Here is a 21,978-nt window from a genome sequence, read left to right as displayed (position 1 = left end):
CGCCGTATTAACAGTGCGCAACCCCCCGAGAACCCGACTGCGTGAGAAACACAGACGTCATAGCGCGACATGAATGGCCGCACCATACAGTCAGTCTGATCCTCTCTCTCGACCTTGGTTTCTTGCAAGGCGACAATATCCAGATCCTCGTCTACAAGAAGGCGGTACAACTGACTTTGACGTCTCCGATCCGCAAGCCCCCTGACATTTAGCGTGGCTATGCGTATAGGCTTGCTTAAATAAACCATTCCAAGAAAGCGATGGGTATTACCGTGTAACACTTAAGTCCGTACATTCCAATAAAAAGCACTCCGCAGACACTAAAGAACTCACCCGCATTCCAAAACGCAACTACAACAAAAAAGAAAATGAAACACTCATACATACGCTCATACATACACACATTAAACTGCAAACACTCTAAACGGTTTATGGGCACCACTAAACACGGTGCTATACTTGCCACTCCCCCCTTCACCCTAAAAAACACACCGAAAGGCACTTTACAGGCAACAAAGTCACTGGAGATGCTACAAAAGTACTCCCTGGACCCACCTACGTAGTTAAGTTTAGTTCGCTCGCGCTTCGGTAGAGCAGTGCAACACCAGACACAGATCAAACAGTTGCCGACTACCTTTCGAAGGATCGTGGTGACTAGGTGGGCGTAGCCGGGGGCTTTGTGCGGTCTGGGGGGACGTTGGGCTTCGGCTTGAAGCTCGAACGTCTCACTATAACCGCCTTGGTAGGCGGTTCCTCGCTGCCGGGGAGTCCGTCGCCTTGTCCTGTGTCATTGCCCTCGCGCTGCCGCTTTGTGGCGGCACCACTGAGGTCCATTTGCACGACGTCCTCTACTGTAGACGACGCCGCCGTCGTCCCCTGGCTTGCCGCTCCGGCGCAGCCAGCCTCCTTCGGCGCTGCGAGTTGGGGAGGCGTCTTCGGCTGACCGGGCGGCTCCTTTTCAGGACCGCGCTGGCCAGCCTCGGCCTCAACCTGTTCCGCAGGCGTCTGCTCCTTTGCAGCCCCGCCGGTGACTCCTGCTGCGGTCTCCTCCGCGTCTGCCTCGTCCATGAGGTTTTTGCGGAGGTCCTCGTCCTTCGAGGGCCCGGTGACGCTAGCGTAGGACTTGACACAGGCTGCCGCTTCGTGCCCGTAGCGACGGCACGCCGAACAACGTGGCACCTTACACTCCCGGCGAACGTGGCCCTTCATGTTGCAGCGCAAACACTGCGGGGCCCTCCCGGTGACGACGACGAGGGCCTTGTCGCCCGCCACGCGTAGCTCGTGCGGCAAGTCTTCCAGAGTCACTCCGGCCTTCAGTTTCAGGGTCACCGACCGCAGCGTGGAACCTTTATCTTGAATTCCGTCAACGCGCCAACGCTCTCTGCGCACCTCCCTGACACGCCCGTAAGGCGCCAGCGCAGCGCGCACTGCCTCGTCCGGCACGTTGTGCAGAAGCCAATGTAGCTTCAGACGCGCTTCCTGGTTGCTCGGGTCGATAACAAGGCAGCGCCTGTCTTTTACCTTGATGTCGCTTGCTTCCAAAATTTTCTTCACACCTTCCGCTGACTTAAACGTCCCTGCCCAGACGTGACTCATCTGATACGCCCCCAATGCCAAAACATCGGGGAGCAGCGCCAGACCAGCCAACGTGTCGCGGAAATTCTCGACACGGTAGGGGCGGGCACGCATGTCCGCATGCAGAAACACCGTGTTTAGCACCGACCGTCCTGTAGGAAACTAGGGCAAAAGTACTTGGTAGTCCTGGGAATCCTGGGCAAAAATCCTGTTACCGCGGGCCGAAAGGCCCGCTGAAGCCGCTCCTTGGGCGGAGCTCGACATTCTGCGACCGCACGCTGGAGGAACCGGAAGCAGAATCCATACTCCTATACCAACGAGCCAGGTTGGCAATGCAGCGTGGTTGCCGCTACTTTTGCCAGAAATAAATGAAAACAAGAAAACAAATGGCCTCGTCCAGGATTTGAAACCAACGAGCCAGGACGGCAATGCAGCGTTGTTGCCCCTATTTTTGCCAGAAATAAATGAAAATAAGAAAGAAAACAAATGGGCTCGTCCGGGATTTGAACCCGGGACCTCTCGCACCCTAAGCGAGAATCATACCCCTAGACCAACGAGCCAGGACGGCAATGCAGCGTGGTTGCCCCTATTTTTGCCAGAAATAAATGAAAACAACACTCTAAGAAATCGGGGGAGTAGTTGAAGAGTCCAACAGTCATTGTACTCCTGCAAGCGTTGGCGCGCTCCCCTCGAAAGCTGCGGGGAGTTGGATGTAATGTTCGCTCCGATGAGGAGGAAGAGCAAAACTGACAGCGTACTCTTCTCGTGCGCGGCGGAGTGCAGCCCCAGTTCCGCTCCCGCACCAGTGAAGAGTAAAGCTGCACATCCTCTCCTCTCTCCAGTACGAAGAGTAAAATTGCAATGTCATTCTTGTCAAGTGCGGGAGTAAGCATGGAGAGGCACTCCTACCATTTACGCACACCAACTCATCAGCGATGTTTTATTTGCATACGTATATATTATATAAAGCAGTTGTGTAAAAAGCGCCCGAGTACTTCCGCCGCGCATTCTAAACGTGCAAGAATATGAATTCATGTAACGATTGCTCGCAGCGTTCAGTGACATGAATGGAGCAAGCTTAACAAAACTAAAAAAACGCATGTCTCGATTTGGTTTTGTTTCTTGGTTTTGTTTTTTCCTCTGTAATGGCTAAGTTATCGACATTTAAAAAGTTGTCAGACTATGCATCATAAAAGGTGCGCACCACGGCGGAAAGAATACTGCGCGCCGATTTCAGCGATTACGCCGATTACACTGAGGGCATCCCAGCGGCGGCGGCGCGGCGGTGGACGCCGCGTCTCCGTAGCTCAGCCCGACGAAGACACGGCGTACTACCACGGCGGACTTTCCGCCACGCGATCTCGCGTCTACGGTGAAAACCGACACAGGCGGTGCACCCGCAAGAACCGGGCGAGCGACGACTGATCGCGCCAGACCGTGATGTCCCGCCAGCGCAGAACACAGGGCTGCGCATTGTAAACCATGTGCTACGCACGAAGTGGACTTTCAAACAGACGCTTCATCCAACATGGGAAGTTCGACCTGCCCTTATCGTCATGCTTGCTTGAACACAGTACGACGCGTGCTCGCATCGAATAGGAGAAACTAGGTTTTGAGAATTAAAGGTATAATTATTGAGAAAACTGAGGTTACAGTGGATCAGGACAGAAGAGCACGGGGAGAAAACGTCTCACGCCGTGCGCAGGCGTGGGGCGACTCTCCTCGGCGAACAGCACAGACACGTGACACGCCCCAGGCAAGACTCCAAAGCTCTCACTCGTTGGTATAAACATTCGGCCGCGTTCGCTGCGACGGTGGCGGTTTCAGGTGTTTCGTGCTCCGGGCTTGGCCCCTCGGCAGGCTGCCGGTGTCTGTTTTCGTTTTCGCCTTCTCGGCGCCAGCATTCTCGGCGCGAGAATTATCCGAAGCCTCGGAGACGGCTTGCTCAACATGGGAAGTTTGACCTGCCCTTATCGTCATACTTGCTTGAACGCAGTGTGACGCGTGCTCGCTAACTGCTTGCATGCCTGTGCGTCAGCGTTAGATCACGAACACGTAAGCAAGCCGTATATTACTTCGTTCGTGCGTGCGTGCATGCGCGGAACTAGTTTTTATTTCGGACGGACATCACAGCTGCGGCGGCGCAGAGGCCGATACCGGAACTATATGCACTGTGTAGCAATGCGCGCGCAAGCCGCCGGGCCAGCCGGTGTGCAGTCGCTGCCTTTGCAGGCTTCGCGCCTTAAGCTTGGGATCTTGGGATGACGACCATGGATTTATCTACCGGACGAAGAAATGCTGGCGGGAAGTGGAGGTAAGCCATTAGTTAACCTGGTATTCTTATCTTGTGTATTTAGCGAAGGAGAGTTGCTCTCTAGCTTCGGTCCGCGGAAGCGGCTAACCCTAACTAATGTTTTCGTCACTCATTTTGACCGTTGCTTAGATTTGAAGGGCGGCTTTTGTACCCGTGTGCGAACAGCGTCGAGTCTTGCACCGTTTCAATCCCTCTCATTCGTGAAGTGTTGGTATCCTAGCCGAATGTTTTCGCAGGTAAGAAGCACGGTCGCGCGAGTTGTCGCAGCGCTACCCTGTATTCTTAACTCGGCGGCTAGGGTTAGAGTGGCTGCCGTGCAGTAGCTGGGCTACCTGCGCGGCTCCAAAGAATTTCGTACAATAGGCTGAGTGGTAGGAGCGCGTTTAGCGCGTGGAAGTCACTAAAGTTACAATGATTTTAGTTACCGCCACGCGTACTGCAGCAGACTGAAATCCTGTCCAGATAGGTTTTTTGCGTTTTGATTTGTACTCTTAGCTCGGCGGCTAGGGTTAGAGTGGCTGCCGTGCAGTAGCTGTGGCGACCTGCGCGGCTCCAAAGAATTTCGTACAATAGGCTGAGTGATAGGAGCGCGTCGAGCGCGTGGTAGCCACTAAAATTACAATAATTTTAGTGACCGCCGCGCGTACAGCAGCAGACTGAAATGCTGTCCTGACAGGGTTTAGGTTTTTTGCGTTTTGATTGAGGGCAGGATTGCCGGAGATGGGACTTTTCGGGGCGTACGCCCCGCACTGTTAAGGGGTAACTACATGCGTCTAACTCTATGAGCGACGCGAGAAAATCTCACTCATTGGGTACGGCAAACAGGTATTGTGGGCGACACAGACAAAATTTTTTTACACAGGCCGCTGACGGCGGCAACTGCGGCAGGCGACGGGCCGTCGCCGTCGCGGGCTTATACCGGCCAGAAGCAGCCCACGAGCGAGCGGCAGCAACGACGACGAATGGCATTGGCAGCAATGCATTATTTTTTTTTGGTTTGTCGCTGTCGCCCATAGTGTTTGTTGTACCCATTACGTTACGTTACTTTTTTCGCGTCGGTTGTCGCCGTCGCTGCGTGTGGTTTAATGTTCGAGCGTTCTGATCGTTCAATAACGACCCTATTGGTTCTCATGAGATGTTGCAATCTGCAGCGTGCATGCAACGAAGCGTACTCGAGAATGAAGAAAACAGTAGCTATATGACCCATAGCAACTTTTACACGCTGTACTTGTGAACGTATAATGGGCCGTACGTTGCAGTCGGCTGAGGGCAAAATTGTATGCAAATTAATCAGGGATTATAACGTTACAAAAAGAGTTCTCTTTACTTAAATTTTGTTAAATGTTTTTATACTGGGAACGATAGCGGGGTAAACAATAGAAGCTACGGACACGTAAGCACTAATGGGTTTGGGGCGCATTGCGTAGGCAGACAGCTGTGGGGCGCGCTGTCTGAGATGACATTGGCCAAGTGGCACAATGAGCGTGGCTGCATCCAAGGTCACCGCACATTCGCATGTAGACTTGTGACTGCGCCAAGCAGTATTGCATTCCAATACGGGTTCAATGCGTTCTCTCGGCGCAAAAACTAATCTATCACGTCGTCAAACTCGTCAATTTTTTTTTTTCATTGTAGAACTTATCTTTGCTGTACCCCTCTTTCTTCCTATGTAGGAACCATGGGAAGACGGTACTTGCCCGAAGATTTTTTTTTTTCCTGAGAGAGAACGAGATCCCCGAGGCGTCAGCAGGAGTGGCCGTCGCATTCAAGACACTTCTCCTCACGTCCTTGGACATCGTGGATAAGTTCCCATTGCTGCTGTCTGTGTTTTCAAAGGGGAAGCGCGCCTTCTTGCTTCTGTAGACGTTACTTCGGCTCAAGCACGGTGCCCTGGTCGGTACTGTTCTGAAGGCCGCTACCAACATTATGAAGCATTCAGCTCGAACGTGTTTGTTTTTAATACCAAGTTATGCCTTTTTTAAATCTTACTAGCGCATCCTCATTTGAGAACCACCCGCCTAAAAAACCCAGTGGGAATGTTTCCGGTGGTTTCCTGTTATCCCACCAACATATATCTGTTGCAAAGTTCCCGTGTCAGTGGCTTTGTATCTGTGTTGATTGCACCTTGTAATGCGCTAATAGTAATCCACGCTGAATAGTTTTAGTCCAAGATTTTTGTTTCGCAAAATTTATTTGTAAATGTTTTTTATGTGTCCTAAATAAGAGCTGGCTTTCCAGTCCATGTGAAGCACTCACTGATGTACTAAGGCCACTTTGTTTTATGTTAATACTGTTAACTATTTTCTCACTGCTGTATTTCTACTGACGTTTTCGTGCTAATGCCAGTGCCTTTTTATTTGTGGGTGGTAATGTCATTTTTATTGTCTTAATTTAATGTTTGTATTTCAGTGTTATCAATTGCTTTGCTGCATTTTTATTTGTGAATTTTTCTTGGATGTATCCTCAATAGGCGTTACGTCTCCTGTGTGCATGTGGAGTAAGAACCGTTTTTATGCTGTGATATTTTAATTCAAAATAAATTGCTTTTTGTGTGAAATTGCAGAATGAACCGATTGTTGTGGTATTTTTTTGAAAAATAAAGTCTGACCTCGTTTTTTCTTCTTTTCCGTGTTTCAAAATGGCTTGTCCTGTTTTGTTTGCTTGTAACTGCCTATAGTACCATCGTGGAGATAGGGGGGGGGGGGGGGGGGGCTAGTAGCAGGCGGAGCGAAAACACGCTGTCTCGCGGGGAATAGCAGAACGCTCTTGAGGCGTAACGAGATGCTTTACAAGAGAGAGTAGTGGTACCCGTCTGCAGTATCCGGGAACGCCGAAACCAATAGAGCTTATTCACGCCTAAAGGGAGTGACGGAACGCTGCCTTGTACATGGCATAGCAATTCCCACACAGGGTTCAAGTACTCCGCTTCGGCAGCAGCAAGTAAATCCCACGAGGAGTGTTTCGCCTCTCGTTTGGCCGCCACGCGCTACTCCTCGGAAGAGTCGCCCAATGCTGCCAAAGGGAGTGAAATATGGGACAAAAGTTTTTACTCCTAGACAGAGTGCCCAGCACTCCTCGTCTTCTTAGAGTGAAGAAAGAAAACAAATGGGCTCGTCCGGGATTTGAACCCGGGACCTCTCGCACCCAAAGCGAGAATCATACCCCTAGACCAACGAGCCAGGACGGCGATTCAGCGTGGTTGCCCCTATTTTTGCCAGAAATAAATGAAAACAAGAAAACAAATGGGCTCGTCCGTGATTTGAATCCGGGACCTCTCCCACCCTAAGCGAGAATCATACCCCTAGACCAACGAGCCATTTTTTTTATTACTTTTGCACACACGTAATACAAGTCACGGATAAATTAAAAACCGTCTGCCAAACTTTGGCTGGCGGAAGGACTTAAAATAAACATCAAAAGTACATAGCTCTTCCAAAACCGGAAGCCATTCAAGTTCGGGGTCATGTAACTTGTACACTTCATACAACAACCTGACATTTTGACCAAAATACTTGCTTACAGTGAGCGCATTGGGGTCTGCATGTCGCACAGCCATTCTGGACCTCCAAATGGCATGTAAACCTAGCGCCATGATCAAATCATACGGGACTTCATCTTCACGCTCAACCGGAAGGAACCGAATGCCATGTGCTCAAATGGGCAGGTCTTTCTTTAACGTTCTCTGTAAGACGCACCAAACAAATACGGCGTCCCAGCACTCCGCGACAACATGTTCCACTGTTTCGGCTTTCGCACACAGCGTACACATGTTTGACCAACCAATAAACAGCCCCTTTTCCATCCATGTTTTAACTGGCAGCGTTCCTGTATGTAACTTGAAAAAGAAAGTTTTCACGGATGCTGGGACTGCAATTTTTTTCACACGGGATAACACATCCTGCCCAGGACCAGAACTAAACATTTCACGATAACGTGGAACGGGGAACAGCATCTCCCTCAAATTATTTGTAAGGGTTTTTCTCGAAACAGTGGCTAAATATTCTACTGAAAATCTCACAGTAAGAAAACGAAAGGACTCAACAACTTCCTTCATATAGCCTTCACGGCACCACATCTATCACTTCCAGAAGAAACAATATACATAGGCAAGGCATCTACTAATGTAATCTGCATTAAAGTGGGAAGAAATGGATCACGTGTATCACGCAGAAACATAAACCGGTTCACAAGCTGGCGAACAAATACGTGACACAGGCCAACACCCCCATGCCTTACTCGGCGAAAAAGGTTACTCCGACTGGAACGCTCCCACACCGATGACCAGATAAAGACTGCGAATACTCTGTGCATTCGCTGCACGTGGACTCGTGAACAATGAAGCACCTGCAGCACATACCACAGCTTTGCCAAAAGAAAAAGGTTGCATACCGTGGCTCGTGCGAAAACAGACAATGCGCGACCGCCCCACTTCGTTGTTTTTTCGCACAGCTTCACGGTCTCGGATTCCCAGTACTCGCCGCTATCCTGATAGCGATCCAGCGGAACTCCGAGATAACGCGCTGGTGTACGCGACCAAGACACGTTTTCAAATATAGATGGTGTTGACCCCCACTCCCCGTGAAAAATACCAGCACACTTGGCCCAATTAACACAGCTTGATTGATTGTAGGGTTTAACGCGCCGACGCAACGCAGGCGATGAGGCGCGCCGTAGTGGAGGGCTCCGGATTAATTTTGACCACCTGGGGATCTTTATCGTGCGCCGAAATCTCGTACACACGGGCGTTTTTGCTTTTCGCCTCCATCAGAAAAGCGGCCACCGCGGCCGGGAATCGAACCCGCGACCTCGTGCTAATTAACACAGCTGTTGGTAAGACTACAAAATTCCTTGGTTATTGATATGGCTGCACTTACACTCTCCTCGTCTTCACAAAAAACCGCCACATCATCCGCGTATGTTAGTAACTTCACTTCGCATGTGTGTAAATGAAAACCACGTACTCCACTGTCATTAATTACTCTTAAAGGAGCCATGAAGAGAAAACACAAGTTTGGTTCATTCAAAAGATTGCTCGTTAGAACCATAACGACACCACTTGTAACGCAAACTTCGCTCAAATAAGCTACATAATTAGGAAAAATGGAAATGACCATGCGACCCACCAGCTCATTTTCCGCAACAGAACCTGTGATGTCACTTGGGAATGCTCTGCGATTGGCGGAGGCCGGCAAAAGCAAACGCATGTTAGGCAGGGCTTACATCTTGCATAGAGAGCTAAATGCCCGTGAAACATACTGCACATTCTTTTTATGACAAAGAACGGTGGAGTAAACGGTTGAAGGTCCGAACGAACTCGCAAGCGTGTGCGCCAATGCATACGAAACTAGCGCCGGCCGAGCTCGACATCTCGCCGTCGCGCAGACGAATTTTCGGGTTCGAGGCTCTTCGGGGCCAACGAACCGTTCCAGCACGCACAGCCGCGACCTTGCTTCGTATCGTAATCCCTTCACAGGAGTCTGGCCGTCATATCGCCAAACAGCAAAGGTAAAAATAGAAACGAGGGGAGTAAGGAAAAGCAAGAAGCGACGAGATGGTGCCAGTCGTCGCGTAAGTTTCGAATGGTGTTGGCTTGCTGCTGTCGTTACGAGCTCGTTTCCAGTTTACAACCACTAAAAACTTCAGTTTGTTCAGTTACGGCAGGGACCCTTACGTTAGCTCACTCCTGGGACATGCTGGCGCTCGTCGCCGACTTCGTCAAATCGCTCTGACCTTGGGGAAAAAAATGCCGTAAACACCGCGCATTGACGCTCGTATCTTTCTGGTCGAAGCAGAGAGCTCGCGCGAACGGCTTTCCATACACGACACCGGCCAACTGGCATAAGTGATACTGCTACTGAAATTGAACTATTATTAACCGTAATCAAAATACGGCACATACGTACCAGTCTATATTCGTCCGTCGCGACGGGGCCGACGAGGCAGCGGTGCCGACGGCTGGGCGTTCGTCTGTTGTGGCTATCGTGGAATGGTCGCTTTCCCGTCCACCGCGTATCCCACAACTCTTGCCGCTCGTGCACTTAGAAGCATTGAGCGTTTTTGTGGTGTGAGGGTGTTAAATGCAAGCCCGAGCTCCTCGGCGAGAGTTTTGTTCTCCGGATCAGGCGATTCCATGACTAGGGCTGCGGGTGCACTAGGTTTTACTAGTATTTTTAAAATGGCCGCCGTCTCGATCGACTCCCGCGTGTGGGTGCTATATGGAGTCGACATACTAAGTATCTGTTTCATGGACCGGCTCTATGACGCCATTGTACACGTCACGGAATGTTCAATTTTAGCGGGAGATTTAAAATTTTGGCTTAAATTGCCTTATTTCTCAGTGAATAAAGCATCATTTGCTTCCGGGAAAGCGCTTGAGGTACTATGAAACACCTAATCTTTCGAATAAAAGAAACTTTTGTTTTCTCTTCATGGCTCCTTTAAACAAAAAGGTTCCAAATAAATTGCAAACAGAAGAGGAGATGCTGGACATCCTTGTCGCACAGAAGACAGTACAGGAATACTTCCCGTGACATTCTTCTTGATTATCAGTTGCGTGCAGCAGTGAGAGTACGCCATACGCACTCCCGGTATTGTCACATTACCAACATTTATATGCTCCAAAATAGAAAAAAGAATCTCATTGCACGCTCGGTCGAACGCTTTCTCGAAATCAATTTGAAGCATAGCGACCCTTTTAACGAACATATCACAACACTCCAGCACACTGCGCGCACCATGAACATTTGTTACTATACTCCTCCCCTTTATACCACATGTCTGATGCGGCCCTACTACACTTCTTATAACACTCTGCAATCGTTGCGCTAAGATCTTCATAAGAATTTTGTAATCTGCATTGGCCAATGTAATCGGCCGGTACCCAGAAACCGACTGAAGTTTAACACGGTCTTCCGAATTGGGTATGAGGACGGTGTGTGTGCGACCAAACGACGGCGGAAATACCATGGACTCGTACGCCTCGCGAAATACCATGAATAAAAACGGAGTTACTATGTCTGAGAACCTTTTATAAAAATCCGCCCCAAGCCCGTCAGGTCCCGGCGCTTTCCCTACTTTTAACTCCGATATTGCCGTCTGAATTTCGCCAAGCGATATCGGTCGTTCTAACTCCTCCCTCACATCGTCTCCCAACCTTGGCATGGCTGGAAGAAAGTGTCGCTTGAACTCATCAGTTTTTGGAACTGGGGGGCTAAACAAATCTGTGTAATGTTCTTGAAACGCACTTTTAATGTTCTCGTTGTCACTGGTAAGCGCGCCTCGCCAATATATTTCCTCGATACCATTCCCTCTCGCGTACCGTGCTTCGTCTTTTATCGCTCGCTTTGTTGGCGCTTCGCCGGCCAAAAACATTTCTGCCGTCGCCCTCACGGTCGCTCCCTTATATCTTTCTATATCGATGGCTTCCAGCTTATTTTTAAAAGTTCTAATACCTTCTTTGTATGCCCCAGGCATTTCGCTTTCGAGTGTTAACATGTGTTGCAGATTATTTCTGAGTTGGTTTTCCACTTCCCTCTCTTGCCGTTTTGGCACTGTCCCCCTCTCCATCGCTACCATTTTGCATTCCTGTTTGAATACCTCCCACCTTTCCCGCCAGCTGCTGATTTCGTCGTTTGTTTGTTTTGCTGCACTTTCCTGGACTTTATCCGTGAATGTGGTGTCTTGCAATAATTTTACGTTAAATTTCCAGAGTTCCCAGCTGAACTTCTTACAATCCTCCCTCCTTTCCCCCAACACAAATGAAACAAGGCAGTGGTCACTAAAAGAGACACTATCAACCACGTAGTTCTTGCACGCCGCAGCGAGCTCGAAAGATACGTATGCACGATCCAGCCGCGCATGGCTGGTGCCCTGAAAGTGCGTGAATTTTAAAGCACTTCTGTTAACCGCACAGTGTGATACATGGGCTAGTTCGCAGTCTTCAAGAACTTCTGTCAAGACCCTTGCACTCTGGTCATTTGTTCGCAGCGACACATTTCTGTCTCTTCGTTCTCACACACAATTGAAGTCGCCCAATAAAATTACTCTTTCTTGCTTCTTTAAATAATCAGACAACCCTTCGAAAAAAACCGTCCTATCCGGTGCAACATTTGGTGCGTAGATACACACTGCACGAAAATCTACTCCACAGTAGTTGAAATCCCAACACACAAGCCTGCCAGTTTCGCTCCAAATAACTGATCGTACACGAATACCAACTGAATTTCTAACCAAAATACAACACCCCCCAGAAGTTCCCACAGAATGACTCACGCAAACGCTGTAACGCCCACTAAAGGGCCTTATCATGCTCTCGGTGCTGCCTTCGCTTTCAAGTTTTGTTTCTTGAATGGCCATTATATCTATTTCTTTGTCGTCCATAATCCTTCGCAGCTGATACTGCTTGCGTTTAGCCCCAAGCCCTCTTACGTTTAATGTAGAAATGCGAAGTGGCCTATTTAAAGTAGCCGTTACATAGAATTAAAGCACACCAAGAGCATAAAAAACAAAGACCAGCTCAACGAACCCTAGCCTCCAGTGTAGCGACGGCGGATATCCCAAGTGTGTTGCCGTGCTCTTGTCCATAGAAGCTGCTCAACACTCCCCGCAGACGGCTGTTCGTTGCGCTGCACTGCACGAAGAACATCACTGGGCATTATTTACATTGCGGGGACGCAAAAGGGGCTTCACGTTAAGTGTCCGGTGGCTTCCTGGGCCGCTCCGCGTTGATGTTCGGTTTCACTTTAACCGACGCCCGTCGAGCATGCGTCGGAGCTTTCGCCGGCGGCTCGTCACCGCTCGGCTCGGCGGTGCTGGCCTGTTTTCCTTCGACAGCATCCCTTGCCCGCTTTGCAGAACCAGAAAGAACACCTGCCATCTCAACCTCTTCTTCTTCCTTGCTTTTCTCTCCCTCCGACGCCAAGAGTGGTGCTTCGGCACCACGCACAACTGTCCGTGGCGGTTTGGTTGCCCTGCACGTCCGGGGATTCGGTGGGAGTGTCTCCTTCGGCGGGTGGTTGGGCGCTCGGTGCCACGGCGGCTGCAGGTTCAGGGGGCGTTGCCTCCTTCACCGCGTCCTCGTCCTTGCCCTTCGAGGCGCTCTTCGCGTCTTCGGTGTCCATCACGTACTCGGGCTTGTGGTCGTCGTCCCCTGGTCCCGCAACGTTCGCGTAAGTGCGGACGCACTCGCTGTGGCCGAAGCGGCGGCAACGCCCGCACCGTGGGACGCGGCACTCCCGCCGAATGTGGCCACTCCGGTGGCAGCGCAAACAAGGCGGTACCCGTCCGGGCACCACGACAAGGGCCTGCTCACCGGCGATGCGTAGCTGGTGCGGGATGTCTTCTACGGTGACGCCTGTCTTCAGTCGCAGGGTGACCAGGCGTGTCGTCGAGAGCTGCGAAGTGCAGCCCGGCACACGCCAGCGGTCACGGGTCACTTCGGTGACCTTCCCGTAAAGCGACAGGGCGCCTCGCACTTCGTCGTCTGGGACGTTGTGGAGCACCCAGTGCAGCTTTAGACGTACGTCCTGGCTCCGCGGGTCGATGATTAGGCACCTCCGCCCCTTCACTTGATGTTCGGAGGCGGCAACCAGCTTCGCAGCTGCCTCGGCGTCCTTGAACGTCACGGCCCACAGGTGGTTCATTTGATATGCGCCCAAGGCCACAACCTCGGGCAGAAAATTCAGACGCACCAGCGGGTCGCGAAAGTCTTCCACCTTGTATGACCTGGCTTTCACATCGGCGTGCAGAAAAATGGTGTTCAGAACAGATGGTCCGGTTGGCAAATGAGGCAGAATAACTTGGTATTCCTGGTTTCCAGAGTTATCAAAAACAGAAGACTTGGTACCGCGGGCCGATGGGCCCGCCAAAGCCGCTCCATGAACGGAACTCGCCATCCTGCGTCCGCACTGCGCAGCGGCCGGAAGCAGAATCTCCTGAGCTATCTAGACCAACGAGCCAGGACGGCAATGCAGCGTGGTTGCCCCTATTTTTGCCAGAAACAGATAAAGACAAGAAAGAAAACAAATGGGCTCGTCCGGGATTTGAACCCGGGACCTCTCGCACCCTAAGCGAGAATCATACCCCTAGACCAACGAGCCCTTTTTTTTTCTTTATTACATGGGAAAATACGCTCAGACGTTGCAGTACGAGGAATACAAGCAAACAAAAGAATACCCTGATGTTATGAGAAGCAAATATACATCAAAATTCAGGCAAACACACACAAGCGTTCAAAAGAGGGAACCAGTCAGGTGGTTGGTCAAGCGAACTATACACACTATGTACAAATGCCACAGTTTCTCTGAAATAAGACTTAGTTGATCTTGGTGGCTCAGCATGTCTATCACATAAGCGGCATCGCCACAGACTGTACAAACCAATCAACACGAACATGTCATAAGGTGGTTCACCAGGATAGTCGAATGGCAAAAATCGAATAGAGAAAGGCGTAATATCCATGTCTTTTTTGAGCGTTCGCTGTAGAATGCCCCAGAAAAAGACAGCATCTCTGCAGTCTACAAAGCAGTGATCAATTGTCTCTGGTCGAGTACAGAGCCGACAGTCTGTCGACCAAGCTATAAACAGACCCCGATCTTTCATCCAAGTTTTAACAGGGAGCGTGCCAGTGTGTAATTTAAAGAAAAATGTTTTAACACCTGGCGGAACACACATTTTACACACTCTATTTAGGACATCCTGGTACGGACACTGTAGGTACAGAACACGATATAAAGGTGTGGGAAAAAGCCCAGAAACCAGGGCATCAGAAATAGAATCGCGCGTAGCAGTAAATATGTACTCAAGGCTAAACCGAGCCTGTAAGAAGCGAATTGTGTCAACCACTTCTTTGAGGAAACCTCGCGGGCTTCGGGCTGCGTCCACAGACAGCGAAGGCACCACAATATCATGGAGAAAATGTGCAAGACGTATTTGCAGTACAGCTTTCAAAAAAGGATGTTGAACATCTCGAAAGTAGAATAAACGAGAAAGAAGCTTCCAAAGAAACAGATGAACAAGCCCAAGTCCCCCTCGCACAACCGGAAGAAAAAGGTTATCTCGACGCATTGGCTCACTACGCGAACACCAAATGAAGGTTGCAAAAATCCGGTGAAAAGCCTGTATCCTCAGTCGTGAGCAATGTAACACCTGTAGGACATAAAGAAGTCGGGTCACAAGGAACGTGTTACACGCCCGAGCACGAGAAAAGATGGACAGCTGCCGTCCCCGCCAGTCATTCACTTGGCGCTGTAGCTTCACCGCCTGCTCCGACCAATGCGAGTCAGTATTGCGAAACTGCGAGAGGGGTACTCCTAAATAAGTTAGGTCTCTATTCCAATTGATTCCGGCGAAACAATTGGGTGTGGTTCCCCATTCTCCTAACCAAAATCCGCAGCTTTTCTCGAAATTCAGGGCCGCACCTGAAACTTCGCAAAATTCTTGTGTGTTCTCCACGCTGGCCTTGTCAGTACAAAATAAAGCGACATCATCGGCATATGCTAAAATTTTCACTTCGAAGGACGATAGCGTGAACCCTCTAACATTAATGTCCTCTATTATGCGCATGCATAATGGTTCCAAATATAAGCAAAACAGGAGTGGTGATAATGGGCACCCTTGACGAACCGATGAAAGAAGGTGGATTGGTTGGGTTAGCCGATTGTTGACTATCACTCTTGTCGAGCCATTAGCATAACATATTTGAATACCTTCGGTAAGCCAAGATCCTGCGTTCACATGCTGTAGACCACGAAACAGAAATTGGTGACTGACGCGATCGAATGCCTTTTCCAAATCTAGTTGTACTAAGGCTACCTGGGCTGACGTACCCGAAACACACTCCAATATAGACCTTGCTATGTGTATGTTAGTTTGAATAGATCGCCCACGGATGCCACATGTCTGATGGTCACCAACTAGTAGCTCAATTACATTTTGAAGACGGTTGGCCAAAATCTTAGCGAAGACTTTATAATCTACATTACATAAGGAAATGGGACGATATCCTTCTACTTTACGCAGTTTGTCAGGATCATTACTTTTGGGGATTAGAACAGTGTGGCCTTCGTACAGCGTAGGTGGAAGAAATCCAGTCTTGTAAGCCTCGCGGTAAACCTCAAGTAAAAATGGAGCCAGCAGAGAACAGAATGTGTGGTAAAATTCTGCAGTGAGACCATCAGGTCCCGGGGTTTTGCCTTTCGACAATGATTCAATGCTAGACACCAATTCTTGAATGCCAATCTCCTGGTCAATGGAGCCAGGACAGCAATACAGCGTGGTTTCCCCTATTTTTGCCAGAAATAAATGAGAACAAGAAAACAAATGGGCTCGTTCGGGATTTGAACCCGGGACCTCTCGCACCCTAAGCGAGAATCATACCCCTAGACCAACGAGCCTTGTTTTTTTTTTCTTTATTACCGGCTTGGTACAAAACATGCAATACAACTATTGCACAACACAAGCTTAAAAGCACTTGCCGACCTCTGGCAAGTGCGTGTGGGTTAAAGGGGCCCTGAAAGGCATTTTTAGCACACTAAATGAAGTAGCGCAATCGTTAGATTGGGTCGTCAAGGTCATCTGGGCCAAGTATTACTCTTTTACGCGCAGCGGAAAGCTCACACTTTCGTTGCAAAGTTTGTCGCTTTTTTCTCACCCTGTCCTTCGTGTTTTTGAACGCCGCCATCTTCACATGTCTACATCATCGATTCCCAGATGTTCGTCATGAGCTAGACATCCTGCTATTGGGCGGCTTTTTCATGCACTTCCGGCAAAGAGATGAGTCGTCTGCTCAGCGTCGGCTCGCCGGCTGATCTGCCAGCGGAGTGTCGGAGTGCTTGGGCATTTTGCGACAAACGAAACAAGTGTAAACAAACGCTTAACCGTTCGTATTGAATGCAACACGGCCATAACACGACATGGTTATTCTCTTACCTGAGTACGTTCCGTAAAGAAAGCGTTGAAGCCCCGTGGCACTTCTTTCGTGCAATCGCAGAGAACGCCCTGAGCCGAATGCCCGGGTTTGACGGATACATTTTATTCCACTTCAAAACAATCCAGAGATGTGTTTCGAACGAACACAACGTCACAACATGCGTTGCAAGTCTGAACCGCGATTGACAGACGATAGGTTGCCTCCTCCTGCCCGTCGTAAATTCGGCACTCACCTCGCGCGCGGTTTGCGGGGATGAACAGCAAGTCACTTAACTCTGGCGCGCAAGCCGAGATGGCTTTTAGCCACGCACACTGCACATACCCCATGCGAGGTTGAGTCGTACGCCGCTCGAGAAAGATAATCCAAACCATGGGAAGCACTATCCACCCGCAGAAGCACAACGTCGCATTTCATCGCGAAACAAAGGCGTCCACAACACACACACCATCGCCTCCTGTAATGCCAAACGCATCTCGCACTTCCAAATGAGGGTGAGTAGTATGCCTGCAGTGCCCATATGCCGCGAGGTGGTGCCCCAAGCTGAACCGGGATCACGCAACCGTAACTGACTTCTAGAGCGGTTTGTGCCTTGTTGCCAGGGCAACCGATGTTTGATATTGGGCCTCCTCGATTTACCAGTCCTGGACGGTCCGCGGGCAGTCCGAGGACTGCCGTCGGACCGGAAGCCCCATAGGAATACATGGAAAAAACGAGCACCAGATCGCGTCTCGGGCAGTAGGCGGACGATCCGGGACTGATAATCGAGGAGGCCCATTGTCAAAGAAATGGCGCTCGCTCCAGCGCTAAAAAGCTCAGAGCCGCGGCAGAGCATGTTTTGCCAACGTTGCCGCTCTCCACCACGCGTCGCCCCAAGCTGAACTGGCGTTTTGTGCACGGGTTCTGTATCGGTTTAAAATGTCTTTTTCACATGCCGCCGTCAGGAATTACCGCCGCCACAAAATAAGACCCGGCACCAGCGGGGCCACATCTGATACGGCGCTTTTTGGATAAACAGTGCGCTGTGCATCCAAGGGAGCGAGCGCACGATCCCCCCCGTGCGGCTGCGAGTTCGCCGCCGATAAAAAGTCACGTGCCGCCGATAGCAAAGTTCTGCAGCAACGTACACCGCGAAAGGGCAAGGCCAGGCCACCGCACACATGCGGCCAGATTTTTCGTTCGCTTTTCCAGCCTTTAGCGTAGTGCGGGATTCATGGTGTCAACAAAGCTTGCCCGTAGCAGACGGCATGCAGTGTGAGCAGCGCAATAGCGGAAGTACGTCACCGCCGAGGAGCGCAGCATCATGGGAGGGAAGCCTCGCGCGCCGTCAACAGCGGAGAGTACGTTGAAACGAGGAGGAAACGCGGCTCGGCGATAATGCGCGGTTTTTGATTTACGATTTCTCAGCTAATACTCATCGCTTTAACAAAATTCTTGCAGGAGGAGATTGCTAATACATTGCTTTATTTGGTTACATGTACATCCACGCATCGGCGGAAGGTATTTCAGGACCCCTTTAAAACTGCTTGGATACCAGTTCGTTCAATACGTTCATCCACGCTGGTGGTTCACTCTGGGCCTCGAAAACATCTCTTACAAAAGCGACGCTTTCCTTGAAGTATTCCCTCGCCGGGCGTGCGTTGACATCAGCGTGACGCACTGCCATACGCGTTTTCCATATACTGTGCAGGCTGAGGACAAGGAACATGTCATAAGGCACACCTTCGTCGTTTTCGGTTGGCAAAAACCGTATGCCATAAGGGCTTATTGGTAGATCTTTTTTTAAAGTTATTTGCAGGATGTCCCAGTGAAATACGGCATCGCTGCAGTCTAATGCAGTCGATGCCCCAGGGAACATAAAGCCCTTTCTCTTGAAGCCAAGGTTTCACTGGCAAAGTACCGCTGTGCAGTTGAAAGAAAAAGGACTTCGTTGAGGACCGGACTGGCATTTTTTTAACTCTTTTTAGAACGTCTTGTCCTGGGCCTGCGCAATGTAGGGACCGGTACAAAGGCACCGGCAGTGTCCCGTCGATCAAATCTTTGTACAGTCGTCTTCGGTGTACAGTACTGAGGTATTCTATTGAAAACCGCGCCTTTAAGAACTGGTATGCCAGAACAACTTCTCTTAAATAGCCCCGTGCAGTCGATCCCCCCACAACATAAGACGACACGACAAAGTCTGGCAAAACATCACGCAGCCTGAGTTGAATTACACTGCGCAAAAAGACATCTCTTTGGTCGCGTAGAAAAACAAAACGTGAAACAAAGAATAAGTGTACCAAACCCAAGCCGCCACTTCTCACGGAACGGAACAGGTTTGTGCGACTTGTGCGCTCCCACGTGAAGCCCCAGACGAATACGGCAAAGACTCTATGCAACTTTTGCACATGAAGCCTTGTCATGTATAGCACTTGCAGTACATACCAAATTTGGCCACCAGAAACAAATTGCACACAGTTGCACGGCCGAACATTGATAAATCCCGACCACCCCATTTACCTGTTTTCCCCCTCACCCATTCTGTCTCTGCTGCCCAGTATTCGTTCGTGTCACGATACTGGTCAAGCGGCACTCCCAGGTATCGTGAGGGTATAGTGGTCCACTGTGCATTTGCAAAAGATGCTGGAGTGCTGTCCCACGCACCGTGCCAAAACCCTGTGGTTTTATCCCAGTTGATCTCACTACCGGTCTGTTTGCAAAACATGACCGGTAGTGAGATTCACTGCTTCGAGAACGCTTTCTTTGTCAGCACACATAAGGGCCACGTCGTCAGCATAGGCGAGAATTTTGACCTCACTTTCATGAAGTCTGAAACCGCGCACGCTGTCATTGCAAATTACCTTCAAACAAAAAGGCTCGAGGTAGAGGGCAAAGAGTAAAGGTGCCAGAGGGCATCCTTGTTTAACGGATGACAGGATTTGGAAGCTACTGGTTATTTTCTTGTTTATAATAAGACTGGCTGAGCAGTCCGAATAGCTCATTCTGACGCCTTCTAAAATGACGGAACCGACATTCACGTGCTCCAGAATATCAAAAAGAATTTTGTGTGAAACGCGATCGAACGCCTTTTCTAAGTCAAGCTGTAGAACAGCGACGTGCCTACCCAGCGAGTCCACGCACTCTAGGATGCTCCTGGCCACATGAATGTTGGTCTGAATAGAGCGCCCTTTTATTCCACACGTTTGGTGTGGCCCCACAATATATGTTATTACTGCTTGCAACCTACTCGCTAAAACCTTCATAAAAATTTTATAATCGACGTTGGTGAGACTAATAGGGCGGAAGCCCTTAACTGACAATAACTTGACCGGGTCGTTGCTCTTTGGAATTAGAACGACATGCGAGTGTCTAAACGATTTTGGCAACATTTTTTTCTGATATGATTCCTTTAACACGGCGTAAAGGATCAGTCCCAGTTCACCCTTAAACGTTTTGTAGAAACTGGCCCCTAAGCCATCCGGTCCAGGGGATTTTCCCGTACTCAGTTCATCAATGGCCTTCTCAATTTCGGATATAGTTATCGGCCCTTCCAGGTATTCTGTTACTCCGTCGTCTAACTTAGGCATCGTCGATAAGAAGCAGCTTTTAAACCCGTCTTCAAGGTCCCGCCCCTTCCCTAGCAATTCGCGATAGTGCTGTACGAACGCTTGGCAGATCGTATCGCTGTCTTGCGTAACTTGTCCGCTGTAGTCTATTGCCGTGATTTCATTCTGCCTTGTGTATCTTTTTTCTTCGCCTAGCGAGCGCTTTGTTGGCGCTTCTCCTAACCATAATTTTTCTGCCCGGGCGCGTATTGCAGCCCCTCTGTATCTATCTGCATCTATCAGTTCAAGTTGCGCCTTCACCTCTCTAATAGCTTCTGTGAACTTCCCCGGCTGTGTTTCTTCAACGCTTAAAAGAAATTCGAGTTGTAGCTGTAGTTCTTTTAGATGCAGAGCATCTTATAGCGGCGGCCTGTCACGCGTCGTCGGCGCGCGCCGTCCGTCCGCACCCGCCAGCTGTGCGATAACGCGCGCTCGTACCCTCCTCTCCCCTTCTAATCTCCCCGCCGTCTGTGCGCCGACGCGCTTCTCCCTCTGTGTCTTCACCCCGCCAGCTGTGTGATAGCGCGCATGCGCGCCTCTCTCTCCTGCTCTCCACGGCAGCTGCTACCGCGCGCTCGTACCCTCCTCTCCCCTCCTCCTCCCCACGCTGTCTGTGCGCTACGCGCTTTCCCTCCGCGTCTCATCCGCAAGCTGTGCTATAAGCGCGCATGCGCGACTCTCTCTCATCCTCCTCTCCACGGCAGTTGCTTTATATACCCCGTGCGTGCGCCGCTGGATCAGTTGCTTCTTCGGTTGATTTGCGCAGCGCCGCCTCCATGTGCTGAATGGACGCCAACGAATCTGCCAACGAACTGTCTGGCGCACCTTCAAACAGCGCCAGTCAGTCCGTTATGCTCTGCATCCTCACAATCCCCCTCGGGGAGGTGCGGGTATTTTTTTCTTTTTCCTCTCCTCATGCCGTAGTGTGGAAGACCTTTCAATAGCGTCCATTTTAACTTCATGTTTAAAGTTTTCCCGCTTTGGTGTGATGTCCGTTTGCTCTGCGTCCAACAGCGCTTTCAGTTTTTGACTTACTTTATCGACGAAAGCGTCGTCTTGGAAAAGCTTTGCATTAAACTTCCACAAAGACCAGTTGAATTTATGTTCTTTTTGCCATATCCCAGGTCTAACGTCACTAAGCTGTGATCGCTGAAACGTATGTGTTTGACCTCATAATCGCAGCATAAAGGCACCAGACCCGCGGATACGTATATCCTGTCTAGCCTGGAATGGCTATGTCCTTGAAAATGTGTATACTCGGTGGGTTTCCCGCCCGATAGTAGGCAGCCCACATCTTCAAAGTTTAATTCTTGCACCACCGAATTGAGGTACAAAGCGCTCGTATCGCGGATGGGCAAATTTGCAACTCTATCGGGTGGGTTACAAACGCAATTGAAATCGCCTAGCAGAAAAAACATTTCTCTCGCAGTTAAGGTAGGGCTCAATTTTCTCAAAAATTTTCTGTCTGTCATTCGATCGGGTAGGGGCATACACACATACAACCCGCCAGTTTGAACTGCTAAAGCGAAAATCACACACAATCAGGCGGCCTTCACTACATGCGACAACATGCTCAACAT

At 50.0% G+C, this 21,978-nt stretch overlaps 1 long non-coding RNA gene and 4 other non-coding genes across 5 annotated transcripts; 1 reads left to right on the top strand and 4 right to left on the bottom strand.

The window, feature by feature from the left end:
• Positions 1 to 2,063: 2,063 nt before the first annotated feature.
• Positions 2,064 to 2,135, bottom strand: Trnap-agg (transfer RNA proline (anticodon AGG)). The gene has a single exon. It is a non-coding gene; the product is annotated as a tRNA-Pro (tRNA).
• A 1,254-nt stretch (positions 2,136 to 3,389) lies between these two features.
• On the top strand, positions 3,390 to 6,511 carry LOC144164702 (uncharacterized). The gene is made up of 2 exons (XR_013321223.1): positions 3,390 to 3,889; positions 5,563 to 6,511. It is a non-coding gene; the product is annotated as an uncharacterized LOC144164702 (long non-coding RNA).
• A 485-nt stretch (positions 6,512 to 6,996) lies between these two features.
• On the bottom strand, positions 6,997 to 7,068 carry Trnap-ugg (transfer RNA proline (anticodon UGG)). Its single transcript has one exon. It is a non-coding gene; the product is annotated as a tRNA-Pro (tRNA).
• Positions 7,069 to 13,914: 6,846 nt separating this feature from the next.
• Trnap-agg (transfer RNA proline (anticodon AGG)) lies at positions 13,915 to 13,986 on the bottom strand. The gene has a single exon. It is a non-coding gene; the product is annotated as a tRNA-Pro (tRNA).
• Positions 13,987 to 16,209: 2,223 nt separating this feature from the next.
• On the bottom strand, positions 16,210 to 16,281 carry Trnap-agg (transfer RNA proline (anticodon AGG)). Its single transcript has one exon. It is a non-coding gene; the product is annotated as a tRNA-Pro (tRNA).
• Positions 16,282 to 21,978: the final 5,697 nt, after the last annotated feature.

This window comes from Haemaphysalis longicornis, unplaced genomic scaffold (assembly GCF_048455015.1).
Source record: "Haemaphysalis longicornis isolate Haplotype H1 unplaced genomic scaffold, Haemaphysalis longicornis Haplotype H1 scaffold_135, whole genome shotgun sequence".
NCBI classification, from domain to species: Eukaryota; Metazoa; Arthropoda; class Arachnida; order Ixodida; family Ixodidae; genus Haemaphysalis; species Haemaphysalis longicornis.
The sequence above is the reverse complement of the archived record's forward strand: the minus strand, read 5'-3'. Positions and strand labels throughout refer to the sequence as shown.